This window comes from Lithobates pipiens, unplaced genomic scaffold, assembly GCF_037356315.1.
Source record: "Lithobates pipiens isolate NorthernLeopardFrog02 unplaced genomic scaffold, aLitPip1_a1.2 Scaffold_27, whole genome shotgun sequence".
NCBI lineage: Eukaryota > Metazoa > Chordata > Amphibia > Anura > Ranidae > Lithobates > Lithobates pipiens.
In genome coordinates this window covers 81,998,385-82,017,499 of record NW_027507788.1, presented here as the reverse complement: position 1 = coordinate 82,017,499, position 19,115 = coordinate 81,998,385, and positions in this window count along the sequence as shown.

The window sequence follows — 19,115 nt, the reverse complement described above, 5'->3', positions numbered from 1 at the left end:
ATGGAGACCGATGTTGAGACTCGCCAGTGTGTTCCTGAGGCCTACCATAGCTTCTTGGACGTGTTCAGCAAGAAGGGGGCAGAAACACTTCCCCCTCATAGACCCTATGATTGCCCGATTGAGGTCCTCCCCGGAGCCGAAATCCCTTTCGGAAGTGGAACTGGAGACTCTCAGGACTTACATTGATGACAATCTGAAAAAGGGGTTCATACGTCCTTCTACTTCCCCAGCAGGGGCAGGAATCTTTTTTGTAGAAAAGAAGGACCATTCTCTCCGCCCTTGTGTTGACTATCGGGACTTAAATAAGGTTACAGTCAAAAACCGGTACCCATTGCCTTTGGTGCCCGAATTATTTCAGCGCCTTGGATCAGCCGTTATCTTCACAAAACTGGATCTTCGCGGAGCCTATAATTTGGTCCGTATCCGAAGCGGGGATGAATGGAAGACTGCCTTCCGTACCCGCTTCGGACACTTTGAATATCTCGTAATGCCCTTTGGGCTATGCAACGCTCCTGCGACTTTCCAGCATTTTGTGAATGATATCTTTAGAGACTATCTCGACCTGTTTGTCATAGTGTACCTGGACGACATTTTGATTTTCTCTCCCTCTCTGCCCGCTCACAGGGAACACGTTAAAAAAGTTCTTACTCGGCTTCGTCAACACGGCTTGTACGCGAAACCTGAGAAGTGCGAGTTCGAACATCGCAGCATTCAGTTTCTGGGGCTGATTATTTCGGTGGATGGAATCAAGATGGATCCGCAAAAAGTTTCGGCCATCCTGGACTGGCCAGCCCCTACTGATAAGAGAGGAATTCAATGTTTTGTGGGGTTTGCGAACTTTTATTGTAAGTTCATCAAGGGTTTTTCTACGATCATCGCCCCGATCACAAGATTAACCAGACAGGGTATCAAGTTCCAGTGGACTCCGGAGGCTCAGGCTGCATTTTCCTCCCTTAAAGAGCAGTTTGTGTCAGCATCTGTCCTGAAGCACCCTAATTCTGCGCTACCCTACATCCTTGAGGTGGATGCATCCGAAATTGCAGTGGGGGCAGTCCTCTCTCAGAGACAGGGCCCCAAGGCCTTATTGCATCCGGTGGCGTTCTTCTCACGTAAGTTGTCTGAAGCGGAGAGGAATTATGATGTCGGGGACAGGGAGCTACTCGCTATCAAAGCTGCACTTGAGGAATGGCGCTATCTCCTGGAGGGAGCAGCTCATCCCATTCTGGTATACACTGACCACAAGAACTTAGAGTATTTGAAGACTGCTAAGAGGCTGAAGCCGCGTCAGGCCAGATGGGCACTTTTCTTTACAAGATTTTCCTTCCACATTACCTATAGGCCCGGATCGAAAAACACCAAACCCGACGCGCTGTCTCGGATGTTCAGCGAACCCGAAGTTCTTCAATCTACAGATACCATCCTTGCACCTGGAAATTTCCTTATGCTCCAGGAAGATCTTTTATCCCAACTCAAGCAAGCTTCATCTTCGGCTTCGCACCCATCAAACACCACCCTACACTCTAGCAATGATTTGTTATGGCATGAAAATAAAATCTACGTGCCCCAACAACTACGGGTTGCTGTTCTCAAATCTTGCCACGACCACAAACTGGCCGGCCACTTTGGGGTACACAAGACCGCCGAACTTCTCCAACGCACCTTCTGGTGGCCTCAGCTGCTAAGAGACTGTAAGCTTTATGTAGAATCATGCATCACCTGTACCCAGAACAAGGGTAGCAAGACCAAAGCCTGGGGGTTGCTGAAACCACTTCCCATTCCGGAAAGACCTTGGAGAATGATTTCCATAGACTTTATTGTAGAATTACCACCGTCAGAAGACTATACCACTATCCTTGTGGTGGTTGACAGATTTTCCAAAATGGCTCACTTTCTGCCCATGAAGGGTACACCTTCTGCCCCTGAGACTGCAAGGATCTTCATTAAGGAGATAGTAAGGCTCCACTGTATACCTGCAAACATTGTTTCCGATCGTGGGGTGCAATTTACATCAAAATTTTGGAGAGCTTTGTGTAAGTCCCTGAAAATTGACCTTTCGTTCTCTTCTGCCTACCATCCCCAGACCAATGGCCAGACTGAACGAACAAACCAGACCCTTGAGCAATATTTGCGTTGTTATTCTTCTTTTTCACAAGACGATTGGGTATCCCTTTTACTACTTGCCGAGTTCGCCTACAATAACTCTGTTCATTCTGCAACAAGTCAGTCTCCCTTTTTCGCGAACTATGGTTTTCACCCTCAGTTCTTATCAGCCAACATCCCAGAATGTACGGTTCCGGCGGCTCAAGAAACTTTGAACTTTTTCTGCACCAATAACAAGTTGCTTCAGGAGACGATGGCAAGGACCCAAGAACGCAACAAGGCGGTTTTTGACAAAAAGAGGAGAGGGGAGCTCGATCTAAAACCCGGGGATTTAGTTTGGCTGTCTAGTCTGAATTTGAAATTAACATGTCCATCTAGAAAACTGGGCCCAAGATTTGTGGGTCCCTTCCCAATAACCAGGAAAATTAATAATGTGGCTTATGAACTGAAATTACCGGAATCGCTGCGTATTCACCCAGTGTTTCATGTGTCCCTTTTAAAACCTTCAATCCAGGATCCCTTCACTGATCCGAACGTGGGTCCTCCTGAACCTGTGCTTATTAATGGTGAGGAGGAATTTGAAGTTGAAGCGATTTTAGATTGCAGAAAGAGACGCAACCAGGTCCAATATCTAGTAAAGTGGAAGGGGTATGGGCCAGAAGAAAACTCCTGGGAACCAGAAACTGGTATCCACGCCAAGAGGTTGGTTCTGGCATTCAAAAGATCTCACCCAGGTAAGATGTCCCAGTTGGGCATCCGGAGGCTGCCCATTGGAGGGGGGCAATGTCAGGAAGATCCTTCTCACAGGCGTCCGAGCGGCGTAAGTCGCAGGAGATCTTTTGCGCAGTTTCAAGAGCGTTACCGCGATCAGCGGTGCGCGCGTGCGGGTGCGCGCGCGGCCGTTTGACGCAATTGGCGCCAATAGCGCTATTTAAACTGGATCCATGCTTCACTGCCTTGCTGCCTGATCAACAGCATTCCCGTGCTTCCTGGTAACCTGTATCTGAACCTGAACTCGCATCCGTATCCTGATCCGTATTGAACCCGGCCTGTTCCCGACTCTGCTGTTTGCTGCCTGCCCCCCGACTTTGGCTTTGTACCCGACTACTCTTCTGGATTCCGTTTCTGTACCTGATCTGCCCGCCTGTGCCTGACCTGGACTGTAACACCATCCGTCAACTACTACTGGACTCTTCCCACTTCCCACAGTATCCCGTTTGCGCCTGCATCCGCTGTCGGACTACAGAACCCCTCCCGTTGTTCGCTGTACCCTGCGATCACTTGCATTCCATTGCCGGACTACAGGAATCCTTCTGCTGTCTGCTGAACCTTACCTTTGCCTGCATTCCGCTACTGGACTACAATACACCTCCACCATCAATGGTCTGCTGCTTCTTACATCTACCATCCAGTCAGGCACTTGTGCCCCTCTGTGCTCCCGAGCCCCTGTCATCACTACCAGGGTCTCTCGAGTCAGAGGTCTACGAGAAGCCACTCCCTGCACTCCGGGCTCTGCCTTAAGGTACGTGACACCGAGCCTAAAGGAAAACTCCAAGTTAAATTCAAACTTAGTAATAATTATGTTATCATTAGCTCTATATTGGGCAGAGATATGCATGACGGAAAAATGTGTTTCGGATTCGTTCGTTAAATTGGACCTTCGGTCATTTTTTCAACTTTCCATCTATTAGATCTTCTGCACTTGTTGTTTTAACTTTGGATAATAAAACATTTTTTTTTCTGCCAGTAAATACCATATACAGCCCACTTCCTGTTTCTTGTCTGGTCATCAGCCTAGGCTTATGACGTGATGCACAGTTCTCTCTCTCACTCTTGTGAGTTTGCCAGGAAGGGAGGGGGGGTGAGTTATAAGAGGGCCAATGAGGGCTGCAGAGCTGGAGGTGTGCCTTTGTGTGTCTGTGTAAATCCAGGAACTGAACAGGCAGCAGTTCCAGCTGCCCACAGCTGTAGCTGCAGCATATTTGGCAAGTATAGAATCACCATAAGTAGTTGGAGGGAAGCTTCAGAATAACAAAGATGTTTTTATTACAAATTATGTGAGCAGACTGAAGTTCCTCTTTAAATCATTTTGTTTCCTCATATTCGTTATGTTAGGCTGATTGGTCTTTGGAATTAGTTTCATATATTCGCTCTGAATTGATTCATAGTTTCCTTTAAGCCCCATACACACTATCAGTTTTTCTGCTGAGTTTTTCCTTCAGGTTTACCAAAACCATGTAGTACAAGGGCCTGCCTGATTGCATACACGTTGAAACTCCTAAGGTTTGACCTCATATTATATGGTTTTGGTAAAGCTGAAGGAAAAACTCAGCAGAAAAACTGATAGTGTGTATGGGGCTTAAAGTGGTTCTGCACCTAAAAAAAAATATTAAAAGCCAACAGCTACTAATATTGCAGCTTCTGACTTTTAATAAAATCACACTTACCTGTCCCAGGGTCCAGCGATGTCGGCGGCAGATGACGAGCGATCGCTCATCTCGCTGCTGCCCCCGCCGCCATCCTCTGTCAGGGAATCGGGAAGTGAAGCATGTTGGCTTCACTGCCCGGTTCCCTACTGCGCATGCGCGAGTCGCGCTGCGCGTCTCTTCAGATCCTGGAAACTGTGTGTTTCTGTCACGAGGATCCTGGCAGCAGTGGTCAGTCCGGACCTTCCGTCGCGCGTCCGTGGGTGCGCGCATGCACGTCCGTGTGCGTGCGCGCGGTAGTGCACGTGTGTGCGCTCGTTGGCGCCAGGCGGGCTATTTTACTCAGTTGGTCACATCCAGTTCTTGCTGTCTGATCTACAGCGTGCGAGTACCCTGATTCTGAGAACCTGCCTTCTGTGACCTGTTGACCCGGCTTGTTTACTTACTGCTCCTGCTATCCGCCTGCATCTGACCCCTGCCTGCCTGACCTCCCCTCTGCTTGATCCTTCGGTGCCTTGCTGCCTGCCCGTTTACCGACCCCGCTCGTCCGACCATCCACCTGCTTGATCCTTGGTACCTTTGCTGACCGTCTGACCTCCGACCCGGCTTGTCTGACTGCTCTGCTTCCAGACTCCTGTTCCGGTGCCGTCTGCTGCTCTACCTCCAGTAGTGGTTCCAGCACCTGCCTGAAGTCCTGCCTCTGCCAGAGTTCCTGCATTGGTGTCCTGGTCCAGCCTCTCTGCCTGCCGCTCTGCTTCAGCTTCCTGCACCTGCCTCCTGTTTCCCTCCGATTCCAGTCATTTCCTGATCCAGCTGTTGATCCTGCCAGACACTCGTGCCCCTCTTGACTCTTGTGTTACCTGTATACACTACCAGGGCCCTTGAGTCGGAGCCGCAAGAGAGGTCTTCTCCTGCAAGTCGGGCTCTACCACCAGGTACGTGACAGTTTCCCAGAACACAACGCGGGGGGCGTCTGCGGGGGTCTGCGGCGGTCTGCCCGGAAGTGGGTGCAGATACCTGGATTATCCAGGTAACTGCACCCCACTCCCCCCTGAAAGGTGCCGAGTGTGGCACCGGAGGGGGGGAGGGATCAGATTAGCGGAACTTCCCCTTTAGGGTGAAGAACCGCTTTAAGTTATTTAGAAAGATTGTTGATATTTGTTCTAATGTGTTGAACCATTATTTCGGGAGACTACTTGATAAATAATATTGACTTAGGTCACATGCATCTGAAAGTAACGACTGGAACAACAAAATATATTTTGGTTTCATTCGTTATGTTATGATTCGGAGATTCAGCTGGATCCACCTCCACCCAACCTAAACAAAAAAAGTAGGAACCATCTTACTTCACTTTTATACATTACTGAATTTATTGCAATATGTTTCCATTGCACATGTAGTGCATTTTTTATAATAATGAAAAATGTTAATGCAAAAAAAAAAAAAAAATAGTTCAGAATCAATTGGGATCATTCATTATGTTGGTATCTTATTTCGGATGCTTCAAATATTAACAAAAGGCCCAAACTATCACATCATGTCACCTGAATGAAACAATTAATTAATTTTAGATTGAAACGAAACTAATTACACAAAAAAAGGGGGGGGGGGGGACACTAATAGGAGAAAAGAAAAAAGGCTGCACACCCTGAAAAATTGTCAAAAAGGGAATCTCCCCCATATGGGGTTTTCTAGGCCGTAAGTAAATAGAAAACTACATGAAATGAAGATTAGACTTCAATTTTATTAAAGCAAGATATAAAAAAATTATTATTGAAAACTAGCTGGTAAAATAAGAGCTGTGGTACAGGAGATGTAAGCATTACAGCAACAGCACCAGTGGAACCATTTACAATATATAATAGTATACAATGGTGAAGTGCTAAAATGGTGGTAATACTGATTCGTTTCGACCCCGTTGGGTCTTCTTCAGAGTTTTTTTGCGCTGTGGAAGCGATAGCGTATATTAAGATTCATAGTTAAATACCACAGAATCAAATACAATAAAACCACAATAAATATCTCTTTATAATTACCACTTGCACTGTGCTGCACAATATCTCCTGGAGATATTGTGCAACATGGTGCAAGTGGTAATTATAAAGAGATATTTATTGTGGTTTTATTGTATTTGATTCTGTGGTTTTTAACTATGAATCTTAATATATGCTATCGCTTAAATAGACTCATATGGAATGGCATGTTATTGCCATCATCCCTTAATTTACATAATGACTGAATACCTCAAAACGTGGGATTTTAAAGGCAATATCAACAAGAATTGTTTACCATGTATTTATATAAAACAATATTTATTAGTACAAAAAGACAAAAAAACACAATAATATAGTTTGTATAACATATCTATACAATATGTGGTTTGTGTAAATATAAAGCGACAAAGAGCGGCTTTCCAACGCGTTTCGAATAATGCATACAGTTTCTTCTTCAGGGAAGCCACTCTCTGAAAATACAAAATATCCAATCAATATATTGAAAACAATTAAGGAATATATATATATATATTGTAAGGGATCTTCCCGGGGTAGGGTGTGTTTGGACACAGTTCACAGCAGGCTTGGACTTTATAAAGCAGACCTTGTCGTTTATTCGTGGTACAAACAGTCCAACAAACAAAATATACAGCAACACCGTGCTTCTTGTGTATAACAGGAACAAAATAATAACAAAAACAAACAACCTAGCCTGGCTGGGCGCTTACTAACAGGTTCTTCTCACCTATCTGACACTTATAAACACAGCGTCTTTCGCCTGGATATCGCAGGGTGGATTTTAGCTCCAGCAGTGGCTGTGCTTGCAGCTTCCTCAAACACACAGACTGTTCGTTTCCCTGGCTGAGAGCAAACACCTGCAGGCCCGCAGAGCCTTTACCTTCCCAGGCTAATTTAGGATCAAAGCTCACCTGATCCAAAACCCAGAACTGGAACGAGGGATGGGGGGTGTGGAATGACAGGTCCCTCTACCAAACCTACCTGCCATTCCATATAAACCCAGGCCCGGCAAGATTAAATAACAACTCAGCAGCATATTGCTGCTGAGAAACTGATCCATCCTGGACTTACCATCTCACACTGTGTAGCAACCTAGGTGAGATGTACACCCCCTCAACCACTTCTCCAGTGACATGTCTACAATATATACAAAATACCCTTACTGAACTACTCAGATATCAACCCACTGGTCCAAGACATAGATATTCCCCACCTGTCACGTACCTAGTAGACGAGCCCGGAATGCAGGGAGCGGCCCCTCGTATCCCCTGGTTAATGAACCCCTGGAGGTGGTAACAGGAATTCAAAAGTTCAGAGGGCACAAGTGCCTGGCAGATAGAGGCAGGTCCGGATAAGCAGCAGAACACCGACAGCGAGTAGGTAGGGCTGATGGTAATCGGCTGGTGTAGGCAGGCACAAGTGGGTAGACTGGCAGGCAGACGATCGTCAGCGGAGAAGCAGTCACAGGAAATCCAAACGGGTTGGCAAGAACAGCGGAGTCGGGTGCAGGCCGGGTCAGCAGGAAACGGTCAACGCAGTACAAGAGGATGAGGCAGAGACATGGTCAGACAAGCAAGAAGTCGTAGGCAGGCAGCAACGGATCAAGGTCAAGAACTAGCCGGGTAACAGGAACCAAGGTAACAGGTACAGGAACTGAATAGCAGGATCTCCGAACACGCTGTAGACTGGACAGCAAGAAGGGAACGGAGCAAGGACCTTAAGAAGCCTTTAGGGCGCCAAAACGGTCGCACGACGAGTCAGCGTGCCCCCGCGAGTGGCCATGCGCCCGTTCGTGACCCCACGTGCACGCGTGCGCTCGTTCATGCCGACGCGAGAGCGTCCGTTCGCTTTAGCGCGCGTCAAAGGGGAACGACGGGTTCTCAACGACAGGCTTCTGCGGGTAAGTCTCCCGTGTGCGACCGGAACGCCAGGACGATCATGACATTGCCCCCTCCCAAGGGGCAGCCTCCGGATGCCCAACTGAGCCATCTTACTCGGGTGAGAATTCTTAAAGGCACGGATGAGTCTCTTAGCGTGGATGTTAGATTCTGGCTCCCAGGAGTTCTCCTCAGGTCCGTACCCCTTCCACTTGACCAAAAATTGAATCTGATTCTGTCTCTTCCTGCAGTCCAGTATGGATTCAATCTCGAATTCAATTTCCCCATTGACCATCACGGGTTCTGGAGGACTGGTAATTCTGTCAGCGAAAGGATCCGGGACTGCGGGCTTGAGAAGTGACACATGGAAGACTGGATGGATCCGGAAGGATTCAGGAAGCTTGAGCTCAAAAGCCACGTTGTTTAATTTCCTCTTGATCGGGAAGGGACCCACGAATTTTGGGCCCAACTTCTTGGAGGGGCAAGACAGTCTAAGGTTCAAGGTGGACAACCAGACCTGATCCCCAACCTTGAGATCCAGCTCCCCCCTTCTCTTTCTGTCGAAAACTTCTTTGTTATGCTCCTGTGACTTAGTCAGGGTTTCTTGTAGAAGTTTGTTATTTACTTCAAAGAAGTTAAGACTCTCCTGTACCGCTGGTACCGAACACTCGGGGAGATTGCCAGACAAGAACAATGGATGGAAGCCAAAGTTCGCATAGAAAGGGGACTGCTTGGTGGCAGAGTGGACTGTGTTGTTGTAGGCGAACTCGGCCATAGGTAGAAGAGAGACCTAGTCATCTTGGGAGAAGGACGAGAAACAACGAAGGTACTGCTCCAGTGTCTGGTTCGTCCTCTCGGTCTGGCCATTGGTCTGCGGGTGGTAGGCTGAGGACAGGCAAAGGTCGATTTTCAGAGCTCCGCAGAGTGCTCTCCAGAATCTTGAGGTGAACTGCACCCCCCTATCAGATGTGATGTTGGCGGGGATGCCATGGAGTCTTACAATCTCCTTAACGAAGGTGTTGGCTGTCTCTGTGGCTGAGGGGGTGCCCTTCATGGGCAGGAAGTGGGCCATTTTGGTGAGTCTATCGACTATGACGAAGATCGTTGAATAGTTCTCCGAAGGAGGGAGTTCGACGATGAAATCCATGGAGATCATCCTCCATGGTCTATCAGGAACAGGCAGCGGTTTTAGCAGACCCCAGGCTCTAGACTTGTTGCCCTTACTCCGAATACAGGTGACACAAGCCTCCACATACCTCTTGCAGTCGTCCTTCATTCGTGGCCACCAGAATGTACGTCGGAGTAATTCCAAAGTCTTGAATACCCCAAAGTGGCCGGCCAATGGGTGGTCATGACAGGAGGCCAGAACCAGAGTCCGAACTTCCTGGGGAACAAAAATCTTGCCCTCATGCCACAGAAGGTCATTACTGGAAGATAACGGGATACCGGATGGAGGTGTTGTGCCTATGGAAGCCTGCTTAACTTGAGACACCACATCCCCCTGGAGCAGAAGAAAGTTCCCTGTAGAAAGGATGGTATCAGTAGGTGGCAGGCTCTCCGGTTGACTGTACATGCGGGATAGAGTGTCTGGCTTGGTATTCTTGGATCCGGGATGGTATGTGATGTGAAATGAAAACCTGGAGAAGAAGAGTGCCCACCTGGCCTGACGGGGCTTCAATCTCTTTGCTGTCTTAAGGTACTCCAAGTTTTTGTGGTCGGTATAGACCAGGATCGGATGGATGGCTCCCTCCAGCAGGTAGCGCCACTCCTCGAGTGCAGATTTAATTGCCAGTAACTCACGATCTCCGACATCGTAGTTCTTCTCTGCCTCCGACAATTTGCGGGAAAAGAAGGCAACCGGGTGGAGTAAGGACTTGGGCCCCTGCCTCTGGGAAAGTATCGCTCCGACTGCTATTTCTGAGGCGTCAACTTCGAGGATATATGGTAGAGCGGGATCGGGGTGTTTCAGGACAGAGGCCGATACAAACAAATCCTTCAGGGTCTTAAAGGCCTCTTGTGCTTCGGGGGTCCAGCGAAACTTCTGGCCCTGCTTGGTCAGTCCGGTAATGGGAGAGATAATAGAAGAGAATCCCTTTTTTTTTTTACCACTCAGTGAAATCAATTAATAGCCATGGGACCCACCTCAGCTTTCAGCTCAGCGTCCCTTCCATGCAGTCACATCATTGTGGCAGGTTTTTTTTTTTTTTTGTTATTGTTGATATTGTTACCAAGCTTAATACTTTGCTTATTTACCATACCTCACCGTTTAACACTCCCATCTTACCCCCCCCCCCCCCTTACCTCACCCCCCCCCCCTCCTCCTGCCTATCTGTGGACCACCTTTACCTGCTTTTTCTATTTGTACTTTATTTATATCTTATTTGTACCTTGTTTAAACCTTATTTGTACCTTATTTGTATCTTATTTGTACCCATTTGAGGCCTTATCTCCTCAACCCCTCTGAGATGAGCCATTTCTCCCTAAATTCTTGCCAGCACTTCCACTTCTCCCTAATTAGTGTGTTGCTCCTCTCTTCCAAACTACCTCTCAAACACTCCATCTTATAGGTCTCTTCTACCGTATCCACCCATTCCCACATTGACGGCGCCTCCTTCTCTTGCCATTTTTTCGGTATAAATTTTTTTCCTGCGTTCAACAGATGAGGGACCACCGATTCCTTATATTGTCTGAGCCCAATTCTTGTCCCGTGAAATAGCACTACCCAAGGATCAGCACTCACAACCTTATTTGTAATCTCTTTGATATATGCTAGGATTTGGTTCCAGTACTGTTTTATTTTTGGACAGCCCCACCACAGATGTGTCATCGTTCCCAACTCCCTGCATCCCCGCCAACATTCCCTAACACTATCCACCTGAAATCTGCTTTTCTTTTCTGGCGTACCATCTCGTCAAACATTTATAACTCATTTCCGCCGTTTTAGCGTCAACCGCCGAACTGTGAACTAATTTAAATATTTTTCTTAATATTACATTATCTAATTGTGTCCCCAGTTCCCTCTCCCATTTTTTGATGTACGCAGGTACCCCCAGCTCTACTCCCTCCAACAGCATTCCATACCATCTTGAAACAGTTTTCTTTGACGTCTTTGATATACATAGCTGTTCCAAGGAAGTTAATTCTTCCGCTGTTCGAATCCGTGGAGGCAGCTTTTTTATAAAACTGGAGAGCTGCGTGTACCTCCATCCATCTATTGCCATCATCCCTTTTTTTGTGCCAACTCGTGATATGGTGCTATTCCCTCCCTTTTCATTACGTCTTTTAATTGTACCTCCTCCTTAATCCAATTCCCTCCAATCTCGTGACACCCAGGTAGAAAGTAATTGTTGTTTTTTAATGCTGTGAGTGGTGAATTGTATTTCCCATTAAATTGTCTATATATCTTATCCCATATCCGCAAAGCGTTTCGTGAAATATTATTCCCTTCTAAAAATACATTCCTCTCGTGTGGGGGATTCCAAATTTGCTTCTCCAGTTGTGCTCTGCATATTCCGTGTTCCAGTCTAACCCATCTTTTCTCTGTGTTGTCCCTTTTACTCCATTCACTCACTCTAGACAGCACAACTGCTTCATAGTAAGTCTGTACGTCTGGAATTGCTACTCCACCCCTATTCTTTGGTTGTCGTAATGTAGCGAAAGCCACCCTAGCTTTTTTATTTTTCCACACAAATTTCATTAGGATAGTTTTTAATTTTGACAAATAAACATTGGACAATGGTATTGGGAGCATCTGAAACCTGTATAAGATCTTGGGGAATATTATCATCTTTAATGAGTTTATTCTCCCCAGCCAGGATAGTGGTCTATAACTACACCTTTTGCATTCTGCCTGTATCTCGTCCAATAGCGGGATGTAGTTGCTACGGTACATTTTTTTCTCTGTTTTTGACAGCTTTATACCTAGATATTTAAATTCACTCCTCCACGGGAATTTCCATTCCCGTTGCATACTTTGCGCCTCTCGCTTGTTGATATTAATATTCATTATCTCCGATTTCGACCTATTTATTTTGAAGTTTGATACCTCCCCGTACTGGTCCAATAGATTTAATAATTTTGGCATGGATGTCTTGGGGTTATTTAAGTACAATAATATATCGTCCGCAAAAGCGGAATATTTATATTCTACTTTCTCCACTTTTACCCCCTCTATTTCAGATTTTTCCCTTATTGCTGCTAGGAGTGGTTCTAGGGAGAGCACAAACAGCAGGGGTGATAACGGACACCCCTGCCTTGTACCCCTCTCCATTTCAAAAGATGCTGACTCATACCCATTAACTTTTATGCGTGTCTTTGGATGATCGTACAACACCCTCACCCTCTGTATCATCTTCGGTCCTAACCCCATCCCCTCCATCGTCTTAAACATGAACCCCCAGTCTACTCTGTCAAAGGCTTTCTGCGCGTCCAGCGACAAGAGCAGACTGGGGGTTCCACCCTGTCGCATCTTCTGTAGCAGGAGAAGTGTCTTTATTCCGTTGTCCTTTCCCTCCCGGCCTCCTATAAATCCTGTCTGGTCTGGGTGGACCAGTGTTGTCATTAAATCCCTCATTCGCTCTGCTAATACTTTAGCGTATAGTTTTGTATCTGCATTTAACAGCGATATCGGCCTATAGCTGGTACACTGTGCTGGATCTTTACCCTCTTTCTGGATTAATGTAATTGTTGCCGTTAAATCTTCTTTGCTCATTCTATACTCTTCTCCTAGACCGTTCATATAACTGCAAAGTTTGGGAACCAGGGCCTCTCTAAATGTTTTGTAATAAAATGTTGTGAAACCGTCTGGTCCCGGGGATTTTCCTGGGGCTGATTTTAGAAGCGCTCTAACTATTTCTTCTTCCGATACTGGCCTTTCAAGCATCTCCCTCTCAATGGGGCTAATTTTAGGCAGTGTGATTTTCCCTAAGAATTCCCTGATCTTCTTCTCTTTTTCCCCGGTTTTTACTCCCTGATTTCTATCTGTAAATATCCCCTCGAAATATAATCTGAAAGTTTCCGCTATATCCTTGGTAGTGAACATCATGTTACCATTTTTATTCTGAATTTTCCCAATAAAATTTTTCCCTTTTTTCTTTTTTAACATTCTAGCTAGAAACTTACTTGATTTATCTCCCCATATATACCGTTCCTTGGCCAACCCTTTAAACGCCATCTTGGTTTCTTGATCTAGAAGGTCCTTCGACTCAACCCTTGCGGTTAATAACTTTTTATGCACCAAGTCTTTTTGTTTCAGTCCTTTTTTGTGGTCCTGTTCCAAACAATGTATCTCTTTCATAAATTTTTTGATCTTTTCGGCTCTTATTTTTTTTTTTTATAGCTCCCATAGATATCAATATTCCCCTTATATATGCTTTATGAGCATCCCACAACGTGTGGCCTTTAATTTCCGCTGTATCGTTATATGTAAAATATTGTTCAATTTCACTCGCAATTTTTGTCCTATCCTTCTCCCCAAGCAACAACTCTTCGTTCATCCGCCATATTGAGGGATTTCTCCCGACCCTTGAGATATTCAAGCATAATTTTACTGGGTCATGGTCCGAGATTGTCATAACTTCTATACCCGTATCTGTTACATGTTCCAGCAACCCATGGTCTATGAAAATGTAATCGATACGTGAATATATCCTATGAACTGCTGAATAGAAAGAGTAGTCGCGGACCTGCGGGTTCTTTACTCTCCATATATCTACCAATTGATTATTATATAGCTTTTGTAATATGTTTTTTTGTGCTACGCTTCTCACCTTCTTTACCTCCGATGAACTATCTACTTCCGGATTGAGGCCGAAGTTCATATCTCCCATCATAATTACATATCCTTTTTTGAAATTCATAAGTTTATTTAATATCTTATTTAAGAAGCTGATTGGATTGCTATTAGGGGCATATATATTTACTAAAGTACATTCCAGTTCTTCCAATGTACCCTTTAGAAACAAATATCTTCCCTCTGCATCACACATTTTTTCACTTAACTGAAATCTTGTTCTTTTAGAGAACCCTATCGCTACCCCTCTGCTTCTGGCCGATATTGTATCACTATAATACCAGACCGGGTAGTTATTGGAATATAGTCTTATGTTCGACGCGAGGGAGATATGAGTCTCCTGGAGAGATATGACATCGGCCTCATACCGCTTCAGCTCTGCTAAGATCTTGTGTCTTTTTATTGGGGTATTCATGCCCTTAACATTATAGGACATGAATTTCATGCCGTCTATTTTGTTGTTTACCATCTATTTGCCCTATCGCTCCTCTGCCCTACGTGGGTACTTTCTATCTTATTTACTTGGGTGGTCCACTTCTTCTTTTCCCCCCTATCCCCTCTTTCTCCTATACTTTCCCTCCCAGACCTTACACCTTCCCCACCCCGAGCCCCCCCCCACTCCCCCCTCCCCCCACCATATATTCTTGTATAGATGGTTGTCTCTTATCAGTTCCCAATTCTTTGGGGCTTGCTCCTTGTGTCATGTACTGTTGGATCGTCGTATCTAGGCCCTTATCTTTTACATTTCGTGAGGCCCCACTTTTCGACGCCTTATTCGCCGCTTTACTCATGTTTCAATCTCTATCAAACTTATATGGGACCTGGCACCCAGTGACTCTTTCCCTTTAATCCTAGGACCTGGGCGTAGCTGCTTCCTCCTGCGGTTCACCTTCTATACGACTGTTAGTCCTGTCTATCCCTTCGCTTCCCAATTTTACTTAGGGACTTAGGGACTAACCACCGGACCTCCTACTGTATGTCTTTGCCCTATTAGCAATCCGCCAGGGGTCCCCCAGAGCTGACTTTCTTAGCGGATTTGATACTGCACCCCACAATTTTTGTATTAGCGGTTTCCCACCGTGCTACCATATCTGTCTAGTAGGGGTACAGATGTCGGGGAGGCACTTTACTTAAGTCGGCTCAAACGTAGGGCAACCTTGGGATAAGCTGACCTCCCTCTGCGTAGAAAACCTGTAGGACACCAGAAAATAGCACCCTGATATGTTATCGTGGAGCTATACTGCCGTGCTGTCTTGTGTACCAGACGACAAAAAAAAAAAAGAAGAAAAAGAAAACAGGCCACAGGACTTGGCCACCATGCCCTATTCAAGGTACGCCTCAGAGACATCCATATCTATACGGGGGGGAATACATATATCCACTTAGGTACTTTCCTCTAAACAACGCTGAGATATACAGTCCCATTGAGAAGGTTTGCCATATCCTAGGAAAGATACGAATAGACCTGAGAATAGTTCCCTTGAATCAAATCATGCAACTTTTCCACCGTGCTGTTTTGTATATGCAATGCAGCAAGCGATTGAGGTAGTCTACCATACACTGTTCAATTTATCTTTGCGGAGACAGTATGTATCTATCCAGTGAGCCTACCAACATCTCAGGGAGGTGCCTTGCAGAGTTCCGATCTGAAATATAGCTGACATTACATTCAGTCACGAGCATATATGGCAGAACTACAATCCCTATTGAGGTTTATTCGCCCTTGCTGCAGCCTCTCCTGGAGGAAGCTTTAAATCAGATCCTCTTATCTGGTCAGCCCGGTGAGCGGTAAGGGGAGAAAATGAGTGGGGAAAAATAAATTTATGTCTAATTCCACTGTATCCGTGCTCTCATGTGTGTGGACTGGTCTTCCAGGGAATGTCGCTCACAGACAAGTCCACTACTCTCAGCAGTAGCATACAGCAACAAATAAAAGCAAAACATAGAAGGCTTCATCAACATGCCTGTATGAAACTCCCCTTGCCGGCATATCTGTTCGTCCCCACATTTTGCTACAACATTGTGCTCTCGGATCCCATTTTACGCTGTTCTCTTTCACATATACAGTGGTGTGAAAAAGTGTTTGCCCCCTTCCTCATTTCCTGTTCCTTTGCATGTTTGTCACACTTAAGTGTTTCGGAACATCAAACCAATTTAAACAATAGTCAAGGACAACACAAGTAAACACAAAATGCAATTTGTAAATGAAGGTGTTTATTAATAAAGGTGAAAAAAAATCCAAACCATCATGGCCCTGTGTGAAAAAGTGATTGCCCCCTAAACCTAATAACTGGTTGGGCCACCCTTAGCAGCAACAACTGCAACCAAGCGTTTGCGATAACGTGCAATGAGGCTTTTACAGCGTCCTGGAGGAATTTTGGCCCACTCATCTTTGCAGAATTGTCCTAATTCAGTTACATTAGAGGGTTTTCGAGCATGAACGGCCTTTTTAAGGTCATACCACAACATCTCAATAGGATTCAGGTCAGGACTTTGGCTAGGCCACTCCAAAGTCTTCATTTTGTTTTTCTTCAGCCATTCGGTGGTGGACTTGCTGGTGTGTTTAGGATCATTGTCCTGCTGCAGAACCCAAGTTTGTTTCAGCTTGAGTACACGAACAGATGGTCGGACATTCTCCTTCAGGATCTCTTGGTAGACAGCAGAATTCATAGTTCCTTTTATCACGGCAAGTCTTCCAGGTCCTGAAGCAGCAAAACAGCCCCAGACCATCACACTACCACCACCATATTTTACTGTTGGTATAATGTTCTTTTTATGAAATGCAGTGTTCCTTCTACGCCAGATATACTTGGACACACACCTTCCAAAGAGTTCCACTTTTGTCTCATCGGTCCACAGAATGTTGTCCCAAAAGTCTTGGGGATCATCAAGATGTGTTGTGGAGAAATTGAGATGAGCTTTGATGTTCTTTTTGCTCAGCAGTGGTTTTCTCCTTGGAACTCTGCCATGCAGGCCATTTTTGCCCAGTCTTTTCCTGATGGTGGAGGCATGAACGCTGACCTTAACTGAGGCAAGTGAGGCCTGCAGTTCCTTGGACGTTGTTGTGGGGTCTTTTGTGACCTCTTGGATGAGTCGTCGCTGCGCTCTTGGGGTAATTTTGGGCGGCCGGCCACTCCTGGGAAGGTTCACCACTGTTCCATGTCTTCGCCATTTGTGGATAATGGCTCTCACTGTGGTTCGCTGGATTCCCAAAGCTTTGGAAATGGCTTTATAACCCTTTCCAGACTGATAGATCTCAATTACTTTCTTTCTCAATTGTTCCTGAATTTCTTTGGGTCTCGGCATGATGTGTAGCTTTTAAGGATCTTCTGGTGGACCTTACTGTGTCAAGCAGCTCCTATTTAAGTGATGCCTTGATTGTGAACAGGTGTGGCAATAATCAGGCCTGGGTGTGGCTAGAGAAATTGAACTCAGGTGTGGACAACCACAGTTATAGTATGTTTTAACAAGGGGGGCAATCACTTTTTCACACAGGGCCATGATGGTTTGGATTTTTTTTCACCTTTAATAATAAACACCTTCATTTACAAATTGCATTTTGTGTTTACTTGTGTTGTCCTTGACTATTGTTTAAATTGGTTTGATGTTCCGAAACACTTAAGTGTGACAAACATGCAAAGGAACAGGAAATGAGGAAGGGGGCAAACACTTTTTCACACCACTGTATATATATATATATATTGCACAACAATAACATTGTTATCCTGATACTGTTACCGTCCTTTTCTTCCTTTTTGTCCGCTATAACTCTCTCTCCTGCTGGTTTCCGGGTTCCTGAGATGTGGGGGAGAGGGGGGGGGTCAACATCCCGTTACTGTTAAGCTTGGAGAAGTACTCTGCTGTGCACAAGGCAGCGGGATGTTGCTGCACCGCTTCCGATCTACCGCCCCGGGGGCTCGCATCTGGCTGGGCTGGGATCTCTCACCTCCTCGCTCCAAGCCATGTCCTCCTTCCCGCTCGTCGGCGCGGTGCGCTTAGCGCTGGCAGGCCCCTCCCCTCAGGCGGACGCTACGTCCTCACGTCACGCACCCGCCCAGCCATCTGAGAAGAAGAGAATCCCTTAATAAACTTGCGGTAAAAATTTGCGAATCCCACAAATCGCTGAACTCCCTTTTTAGCGGAAGGAACAGGCCAGTCCTGTTTTGCGGAGATCTTCTGGGGATCCATCTCAATCCCTCTCACAGAGATGACCAGGCCGAGAAACTGGATGCTCTGCCGTTCAAAGACACATTTCTCGGGTTTGGCGTACAAGCCGTGAAGGCGGAGACGAGTCAGGACCTTCTTTACGTGTTCCCGGTGGTCGGATAAAGTGGGGGAAAAAATTAGGATGTCATCAAGGTAAATAATTACAAACAGATCAAGGTAATCTCTAAAAATGTCATTGACAAAATGCTGAAACATGGCTGGGGCGTTACACAACCCGAATGGCATCACCAAGTATTCGAAGTGCCCGAAGCAGGTACGGAAGGCAGTCTTCCACTCGTCACCCCTCCTAATACGGACGAGGTTGTAGGCACCCCGAAGATCCAGCTTGGAGAACAACTTAGCAGAACCTAGTCTCTGAAAAAATTTGGGTACTAATGGCAGGGGGTAGCGATTTTTAATGGTGATTTTGTTCAACGCCCGATAGTCCACACATGGGCGTAAGGAGTGGTCTTTCTTTTCCACAAAGAAAATCCCAGCGCCAGCCGGGGAGGTAGAGGGTCGGATAAATCCCTTCTCAAGGTTATCATCCAAGTAGGACTTCAGGGTACTCAGTTCAGACTCGGATAGAGGGAAGATTCTTCCGAAGGGGATCTCTGCCCCCGGGAGTAGTTCAATAGGGCAGTCATATGGCCTGTGAGGTGGTAGAGTCTCAGGCCCCCTTTTTACTGAAAACATCTAG